This window comes from Chrysochloris asiatica, unplaced genomic scaffold, assembly GCF_000296735.1.
Source record: "Chrysochloris asiatica unplaced genomic scaffold, ChrAsi1.0 scaffold00302, whole genome shotgun sequence".
NCBI classification, from domain to species: domain Eukaryota; kingdom Metazoa; phylum Chordata; class Mammalia; order Afrosoricida; family Chrysochloridae; genus Chrysochloris; species Chrysochloris asiatica.
The window spans coordinates 2,298,431-2,305,777 of record NW_006408820.1 but is presented as its reverse complement, the minus strand read 5'-3'; positions in this window follow the sequence as shown (position 1 = coordinate 2,305,777).

The window sequence follows — 7,347 nt, the reverse complement described above, 5'->3', positions numbered from 1 at the left end:
TGTCCGGAGGAAACAATCGTTGGAGAAGGATGTCATGCTGGGTAGGGTGGAGGGTCAGAGAAAAAGAGGAAGACCCCCAACGAGATGGACCAGCCAGGTGGCATCATTGATGGACTCAATCAAGTGTGGCAACAGTAGTGAGGTTGGCCAGGATCGGACATTGTTTCGTTCTGCCGTGCATGGGGTCGCTATGAGTTGGTTCCGACTCGATGGCACCTGACAACAACAACAACAACCCATTGGTATTGCATTATATGTGTAAATTGCTTTGGGCATTATTGACATTTTCTCGATGTTGAGTCTTTCTATCCAGGAACATGGTATATTCTTTCACTTCTGTAAGTCTCTTTTGGTTTTGTAGTAGTGTTTTGTAATTTTCTTTGTATACATCCTTTGTTTCTCTGGTTATGTTTATTCCTAAATATTTCATCCTTTGGGCAGCTATTGTAAATGGTATTGTTTGCCTAATGTCCTTTTCAGCACTGTCCTTGTTACTATAGAGGAATACAATTGATTTTTGTACGTTGACCTTATACTCTGTCACTTTACTGAATCTTCCAATGACATCTAGTAGCTTTTTTACTCAGTCTTTGGGGTTTTCTATGTATAGGATCATAATGTTTGCAAATAGAGAGAGTTTTACTTCCTCTTTTCCAATTTGGATGCCTTTAATTTCTCTATCATGCCGTGTAGCCCTGGCTAAGACTTCCAAGACAATATTGAATAGGAGTGGTGACAAAGAGCATCCTTTTCTGGTTCCCATTCACAGAAGGAAGGCTTTCAGTTTCTCTCCACTGAGAGTGATGTAGGCTGTTGGTTTTGTATATAAATTTTTGCGTCTATATTCATCAGAGATATTGGTCTATAATTTTATATCTTAGTGATGTCCATCCCTGGTTTTGGTATGAGGGTTATGTTTGCTTCATAAAAAGTATTAGGGAGTTTTCTATCCTATTCTATATTCTGGAATAATTTGAGTAGAATTGGTGACAGTTCTTCCCTGAATGTTTGGTAGAACTCACCCATGAAGCAGTCTGGGCCTGGACTTCTTTTTGGGAGTTTTCTGAGACCTGATCAATTTCTTCTTTTGTTATGGGTCTGTTCAAGTTTTCTGCTTCATTCTGAGTAAGTTTAGGTAGGTCGTGTTTTTCTAAAAATATGTCCATCTCTTCTGTTTTCAAATTTGTTGGAGTACAACTCTTCATAGTATTTTGTTATTATCCTTTAGATTTCGTTTGGTTCTGTTGTGACATCGCCCATGTGGTTTCTAATGCGAGTTATTTGTGTCTTCTACCTCTTTTCTTTTGCTAGTTTTGCCAATGGTTTGTCAATTTTGTTAATCCTTTCAAAGAACCAACTTCTTGTCCTGTTGATTCTTTCTATAGTTTTTCTGTTTTCCATCTCATTTATTTCTGCTCTTATCTTTATTATTTCTTTTCTTTTGATGACTGTAGGGTCCCTCTGTTGGTCTGATTCTAATTGTTGGAGATGCTGTGTTAATGTGCTAATTTTGGTTCTTTCCTCTTTTTGGATGTACATATTTATCACAATAAATTGTCCTCTCAGCACCGCTTTCGTTGTGTCCCAAAGATTTTGGTATGTTGTGTTTTCATTCTCATTTGTTTCTAGGAACTTTGTGAATTCACATTTAATTTCTTCTTTTACCCATTCACTTTTGAGTAAGGTGTTATTCAGTTTCCATGTATTTGACTTTATTTCCTTGATCTTTTTATTGTTGATTTCTAGTTTTATGGCATTGTGGTCTGAAAAGATGCTTTGTAGTATTTTGATGTTCGTAAATTTATGGAGACTTGCTTTGTGACCTAACACATGGTCACTTCTGGAGAATGTTCCATGTGCACTGGAAAAGAATGTATAGTGTGCTGTTGTTGAGTGTCTCTCATACTTTTCCTGTAGTCACTGAAGCAGGAAAACATGCTTGGTAATGTGGAGGGTTGGTGAAAAAGAGGAAGATACTAAATGAGATGGATTGGCACAGTGGCAGCAGTAATGAGCTTCAAGCATAACAACAATTGTGAAGATGGCACAGGATTGGGCAGTTTTTCTTTCTGTTGTGCATAGAGTTGGAACTGACTCCATAGCACCTAACAACAAAAACAAGGAAGAACAGTTAATACAACTATTACTCAAATTTACATGCAAACCAATAATGCCAGAGATGAGTAAATTGAAGATTTTTACCAACTTCTGCAGTTTGAAATTGATCAACCTTGTATTTAAGAGGCATTGATAATCACTGTTATTTGGAATGCAGAAGTTGTAAACAAAGAAGCATCAGCAGTTGCAATACGTGACTTTGGTGATAGAAACAATTCCAGGAGTGCATAATAGAATTTTGTAAGACCAATGAATATACACGTGGACCTCAGCAGACGGAATAAACAGGAATCAAGTCAAGTAAATCTGTGGAAAGAGATGATAAATACACTCAGTGTTATTAGTCAGAACAAGGCCTGAGGCCATCTGTGGAATAGATCATATGTAAGTTCAAGTTGAAGCTTAAGACATTTCAAATAAGTTCACAAAGCAAAAATATGACCTTGAGTATACCCCACCTGAATTTAGCGACCTTCTTAAGAATAGATTTGATACATTGAACGCTAGGGACTGAAAACCAGATGAGTTGTGGGATGACATACAAGATGTCATACATGAAGAAAGCAAAAGGTCATTTAGAAAAAGGAAAGGCCACAATGAATGTCATAAGAGACTCTGAAACTTGTTCTTGAGTGTAGAATATCTAAAGCGAATGGAAGGAATGATAAATAAATGGAAATAAAATAGCTGAACAGAAAATTTCAAAGGGAGACATGAGAAAACAATGTATTGTAATGAAAGGTGTGAAGACTTGGAGTTAGAAAACCAAAAGGGAAGAGTAAGGTCAGCATTTCTCAAGACAAAATAATTGAAAAAAAAAAAAAATTCAAAGACTCGATTTGCAATATTGAGGATCCTATGGGTAAAATGGAGTCCTGGTGTGGTGCTGTGGGTCAATGCACCATACTGCAAAGCTGTTTAAATTGCAAGGTCAGCAGTTCAAGCTCACCAGCTGCTCCTAGGAAACACTATACAGGGTCGCTATGGGTCAGAACTGACTCGATGATACATAACAATGGGTAAAATATTGAATGACACAGGACGCCATCAAAAGAATATGGAAAAAATGCACAGAGTTGCCCTATTAAAAAAAATTAGTAGATGGTCAACCATTTCAGAAGGTAGTTTATGATCAAAAGCCAATGAAGGAAGAAGTCCAAGCTGCACTGGAAGTATTGACAAAACACAAGGCTTCAGGAATTGATGAAATACCAGTTGAAATGTTTCAACAAACTGATACAGTACTGGAAGCACTCATTAGTCTAGACCAAGAAATATGGAAGATAGTTACTGGCAAACCAACTGGAATAGATCTATATTTGTGCCCATTCCACAGAAATGTGATCCAACAGAATGTGGAAATTATCAAACAGGCAAAATTTTACTAAAGATAATTAAAAAAAAAAAATTTCAGCAGTAAATCAGTAAAAAGCTGCCAGAAAATCAAGCCAGATTCAGAAGAGGACTTGGAACAACATGGCTGATGTCAGATGGATTTGGGCTGGAAGCAGAGAATACCAAAAAGATTATTTATCTGTGTGTTATTGACTACGCAAAGGCATTCAACTTTGTAGATCATAACAAATCATGGGAATTCCAGAACTCTTCATTGTGGTCAAGCAGAACCTGTACATGGACCAAAAGGAAATTGTTTGAACAGCACAAGAGGATGCTATGTGATTTGTGTGTGTGTGTGTGTGTGTGTGATTTAAAATCAGGAAGGGGTGTGTCAGAGTTATATCCTTTCACCTTACTTATTCAATCTGTATTTTGTTGTTGTTGTTAAGTGCTGTCCAGTCGATTCCGACATATAGCTACCCTGTATAGGGTTTCCGAGGAGTGGCTAGTGAACTTGAACCACTGACCTTTCAGTTTGCAGTCCAGCACATTAACCTACAGCACCACACCAGGACTCTCAATCTGCATGCTGAGTAAATAATCCAAGAAGCTGTACTATATGAAGAATGTGACTCCAGTATTAGAGGAAGACAGATTGACCACCTTAAAATTTACAGATGACACAATCTTGCTTGCTGAAAGAGAAAAAGATTTGAAGCACTTACTGATGAAGATTATAGACTACAATTTTCAGTATGGCTACCACCTCAACATAAAGAAAGCAAAAATCCTCACAACTGATTAACATCACAATAAATGGGGGAACAAATGAAGTTGTCAAGGTTTTCATTTTAGTTGGATCCACAATTAACACTCATAGAAGCAGCAGTCAGGAAATCATATGATTTATTGCATAAGCAAATGTTTTGTAAAATATGTCTTTAAAGTATTTAAAGCTTAGAAGTCACTCTGAAGACTGTGTGCCTGGCTAAAACCAGGGTCTTTTCAGTTGCCTTATATTCATGCAAAAGCTGGACAGTGAAACAAGGAAAACCCTAGAAAAATTGATGCATTTGAATTGAATTGTGATAGCAATGATGAATATTGACACTACCATAGACTGCCAGAAGATCAAACAAACCTGTCTTGTAAGAAGTTCAGTCAGAATGCGCCTTAGAAGTGAGGATGGCGAGACTTAATTTCTCATACTTCGGACATGTTATCAGAAGGAACCAGTCACTGGAGAAGGATATCACGTTTGATAAAGTAAAGGGTCAGTGGTATAGAGGAAGGTCTCCAAGGAGATAGAATGTTGCAACACGGTAACAGCAACAATGGGTTCAAACATAGGAAACATTGTGAGGATGGCATAGGACCAGGCAATATTTCATTGTGTTGTGCATAGGGATGCTATGAGCTGGCACCAACTGGACTGCAACTAACAACAGTTGTAGCAAGGCCAGCTGGGACACAGTCTTTTGCTGAATGCAGGTAAACCTTTATTATTAGAAGAGGACCAATTATTAATAATTTCTATTCCTAGTAGTGTAAGAGTTTTGATCAAATGCCTTTTCTTTTTTTTGCATACATTAATAAGGTCATAATTTTTCTCCTCTAGGAGTCCTGGTCGCTATGGGTCGGAATCGACGTGACGACACTTAGCAACAACAACAAGGAGTCCTGGTGTGGTGCTATAGGACAAACACTTGACTGCAATGTTGGTTTGAACTGCCAGGTTGGTAGTTCAAATTCACTTTGGAAACCCTATACAGGGTCGCTGTATAGGAACTGATTCAATGGGATTTAACAACAATGACAAGGGACTACCGGTGGTGCTGTAGGATAAGCATTGGACTGCTAACTGCAAGGTCAGTAGTTCAAACCCCACAACCACTCCACAGGAGAAAGGTGAGGCTTTCTGCTCCTGTAAAGATTAACAGCCTCGAAACACTATACTGAGTCACTCACTACAAGTCAGAATCAACTCAAAAGCTCTGTTGGATTTAGATAAATTAAAACTATTAATTAAAATATTCAAATCTTCAATATTGCTTCTTTTGTCCTCTCTGCCTAATTTATCAGTTTCTGAAGCAGTGTGTTTAAACTTCCAATTAAAATTATTGATTTATCGACCTCTTTCTAAGTTCAAACAATTGTTGTATTATATAGTACTGAAGCAATTGTTCTGGGTGCATATAAATTTGTTCAACTGTTATTTTTATGAGTATATGTTTCTTCCTTTGCCCCTAGCAATATTTTCCCCTTGATTTCTCTTTTTTTAGTCAGATATTAAAATTGATAACTTAGCTTTATTTTGAATCACTTTTGTTTGATATCCATTTATTTCAATGTTTCTATTTTTTGTTTGTTTGTTTGTTTTGTTTTTTAAATGGTCTTCTGTAAACAATATAGTTTTAGGTCCTAGACAACGTCCAATTTAAGATGCTACATCCTTTGATTAGTAGTTTAACCCACTTATATTTATTATAATTGCCTTATAATAGGACGTATTTCTGCCATCTTGTTTCATACCTAGTTCCTCTGGTAGCATAGTGGTTATGAATCGGGCTGCGAATCTTAGCGCCAGCAGTTCGAAACTACCAGCCTCTCCGCGGGAGAAAGATGAGGCGTTCTGCTCCCGTAAAGATTTACAGCCTCGGAAACCCTGTACAGGGTCGCTATGGGTCGGATCCGACTCGACGGCAAACAACAACAACAATATATATTTTTTAACCTTCTTACTCTGGAGTGATGTTGTAGAGTAAGCACTGGACTGCCTAAGGTTGACAATTCAAAACCACTAGCTGCTCCTCAGAAGCCCTACATAGGGTCGCTATGAGTTGAAACTGAGTACGTGTGATTTTCTTCTGCTGTTTTAAAAGTATGCATTTTATTTTTGTTCTTACAGTGATTTCTCTTATCTCAACACATATTTATTTACTCTTCTTTGTTTATTAGTTTAAATAGCCAATACCTATTTCCTTTTTCCAACAAGACAAGTAGAGCGTTCGCTCTCTAATTCATTCTTCAGCTGTGCTCTCTTGCTGCTTATAGCTCACTTACTGCGTTCTTTCTCAAAGGTCCTCCTGCCTCTTTCCCAATACACACAACACATTCAGACACACATGGTTCAGAGAGTTAGATATCAATTTTCACTTTTGGATTATTATAAATATAACTTTTCCTTTATCTTTTCCTTGACCTTTGCATTTTTAAACAGCAATCAGTTTTTCAAAGTTCTTTTATTATTCCGATTTCACATTTCTCAACAAAAATCTTCTTATTTGAATATTTATCCCAAAGATATTTTCAAAACAATTCTTTGCATGGAACAATTTCTAAGGTTTTGTATGCAAGAAAAGGTTATTATATCCAGAATAATTTTATATCCTCAAATTTCAATGTCAGTTGGGCTGAACAGAAAATGTACAATTTTTTTTTTTTATCCTTCTACATTTAAAAAAGAATACTTCTTTGTCTCCTCACATCTAGGATTGCTACTGAGAAGTTTACGGCTAGTCTGAAGCTTGCTCTATTGTATATGAGCTTTCTTTGAAAATTATTTTTGAATTTTCTCTTAGTCTTGAATGGTTTTAATTCACAGCAACTGTCTAATTTTATGTTTACTATATCTCTTTTCTTTGGCTTCGTATTAGAGGTTCCATTTTCTACTCTATGATTTTTTTTCTCCTCTGAATGTTGGCATTTTTATCCTTCATATCTCTTTGCTGTTTCTATATATATATTTATATATATGTATATACATATATAACTCCTGGTGTGACATTGTGGGTTAATGTGTTGGACTGCAAAGTTAATTTGAACCTCAAGGTTGGCAGTTCAAGTTCACCAGTAGCTTCTTGGAAACTTTTTACAGGGTCGCTATGGGTC